Raw genomic sequence first — 2,916 nt, 5'->3', positions numbered from 1 at the left:
GTCTGCTGCCCAACTTGGCAGGCCTGATGGTCCCTGCTGGAGCTCCGTGCCAGGGCATGAGAGGGAGATCCAGAGGACACCCCTTCAGCCAGGCAGATCTAGTGGACACTGCCTAGGCTCCTGCCCAGGGTAGCAGCCGAAGGAGATCTGGTGGACACTCCTTCAGGCAACCGCTCGTCCTGGAGACAACTGGAGGGGGAGGCTCGTAGGGTCTCCTGGGGGTGCCGCAGGTCCGGTGGACATTGCCCTCCTGCCATCGAGGAATGGTGCAGCTGGGGGACGACCGGTGGTCTGCCATCCGGTGGTAGATCCGGTGGACACTACTCGTGGGCCCGCCGCCCTCCTGGGGAGTTCCAGAGAAGGTCTGGAGGACTTGCTGACGTGCTGGCTCCCGGAAGTGGGTGGCAGGAGGAGGAGAACCGGTGGTCACTCCTCCTACAGTAGATCCGGAGGACACTACTGTGCCACTGCTCCCCTGGGGTAAAGTAGGACGTGAGGCTCCAGTGGAGTCCACTCCTCTTCTAGAGGCAGATCCAGCGAACGCTGCATCCGAGGGTCTGCTTGGAACTTGGCTGTTGCAAGTCTCACCCCGATTCTGGCGTGTGCTCACTCCGTTGGAGTGTAGTGCACTCAATCTGAATACTACCTGGTGGTCCGGCTGCGTGGAAGAGGGGCTTCAGGCCACGGGAGATATATGTCGTTTCCGCTCAGAGCGCGGAGATGCCTCCCCATCGTCTCCTTGTGGGGTCGGGTTACCTCCTTAAGCCCTCCTCCTGGGGTGGTGGTGTCGGGCTTGCTCCGCCGAGCAGATATTTCAACTATATACCACATTATTTAACATTACCTGTATTTCTTTGTGTGTGTGTGTGTGTGTGTGTGTGTGTGTGTGTGTGTGTGTGTAGGGTAAATACTGTACATTTAGAATGCCATAGCTTAACGAAGATTTTGTGCATTTGGCCCCTGGTTTATTTACCATTTGAACATACTTATTAAATAATTGGTACCGTACTCGTAATGTCAGATGCAGATTAAAGCAAAAATACTGGTATAAAGTTATTAATATATTGTTTATTATATCACAGGAGTTATCATAAAGAAATGAATAATGAAATTGTATTGTTGACAGAGTATTGGACACCAGAAAAGATCAAATATTTACCTGAGAGGCAAGCAGTATTAATCAACAATATCAAGAGGCTGAGCGGGTCTGGTGCTCCGTGCTTAGCTGATCAAAGGAAAACAAAGACCAGAAGAGAAAACGCATATTTGAGCGAATATAATGGGAAACTAGTTTGATTTTACAGATGACAACATTTCCACAACAAATTACAGATTATTTTAACAATTTATTCCACGTTGAAGAGAGAAGACGAGGAGGTGCATGGAACAGCATGGTGGAAATAGAGGTGAGACAGGCTGTGGCAGAAAAGAAGAAAGCATATAATAAATGAATGAGAAATAGGGGTGTGGAAGAAGCTGACAGAAGGAAGAGAGCGTTATACGTAAAAAGGAAGAGAGAGGTGAAAAGATTAGTAAGAGAGAGTAGGAAGAGTGCAAGATTATTCTTATATACAAGTCGTGATCCTCACTCAGGGCACCAAAAAACATGTCAGAAATTATTTATACACTCCCTTGTTTGACGAGTGTTAGTCTAACACGACCTTAAGTAAATTCACGTAAGTTTCATAGGAGGATTAGGTATAACTGATACTCCAGCTCACCTAGTTATTATTCTCATATATCTAATAGCGAAGTCCCCATTGAATTGGCCAATTCGTCAAGATTACTTAGCTAGAAAGAGCCGGACAACAGAATACGACAACGAGCCTGATGTTTAGGACGGTTGCCTGGGCTGCCAAGCGTCCTTGCGGTGCGTATATACAACGTGCTACAGGTCTAGGAGCAGAGTCACTAACATGGCGAGCTTCTTCTCCCTCATAGGATTGGAAGAGATGCCAACTAATTATTAATTACAATGCTAAATACAATTAGATTACATCATGATATATACAAGGTGAATCTAACTAATTAATCTTAGTTTTAATGAAACTAAAGCCAAACCAAATATTCCCGATATCTATGTAAATATGTTCAACCCACATCTACTTCTAATGTGAGGGCTTTTCATCCTCAAGACACGTCATCTACCACGCAGACGCAGTTTAGGTCAATGGAAATTTCCAAGTAATTACATGTATTTACAATACAGTTGTCCACAAGGGTTTAACTCAGTAGCATTTAATTTATTAATAATAAGAATTAATAAAGAGAACGTAATCTCTGGGTTATAAAAACCGCTTGAATAGTTATTAACGCTCTCCAGGTTTTCCTGTGCTTCTAACCAGGGACGACTATTTTAAAAGTAAAGAGCACAACCGGTCTAGGGGAAAATATTTCCCTCAGTTTTGGGGCCGGGCGAAAAATGATACGCTGTATCATGATATATGACCCCTAGCCAAGAGTTCTCTCCACAGGTCTCGAGAACCCTGTGTTGTGGCCCTTCTAGGTCGCGCATCTTGACCCATTTGGTTTCCACCATCCACTGTCTCCGGGGTAGCCACTAACTCAAGGGGTTCCAGTTTATCAATGGTTTTTATGTTGGTATGTCTCCTACATTCTATTTTGATGAGTCTCAGCATCCCTTCTGAATCTGGGTGCGTGGAGATCTTGGTTGTTCTGTTTTTACTATGACCACATATCCTATGTTTATAATAGACTTGTTGCTGGGAGCCTGGGCCCCATGAAATCTTTCTCGTTGACTCAAAAGATATTTTTCGCTCCAATGTCTATTCCAAGTATCCAATACCTTTTTCAGACGTTGATATCCCTCCAGCAGATGTTGTCCTAATTCATTATTTTCTATGGTGGGATCATCTACTTCCTCCTGGATATCCACACAAGGCACCGGATGGAGCT

This window comes from Coenobita brevimanus, chromosome 59, assembly GCF_032717465.1.
Source record: "Coenobita brevimanus isolate Jiangsu-jjx chromosome 59, ASM3271746v2, whole genome shotgun sequence".
Taxonomy (NCBI): domain Eukaryota; kingdom Metazoa; phylum Arthropoda; class Malacostraca; order Decapoda; family Coenobitidae; genus Coenobita; species Coenobita brevimanus.
This window is presented reverse-complemented; position numbering follows the sequence as displayed.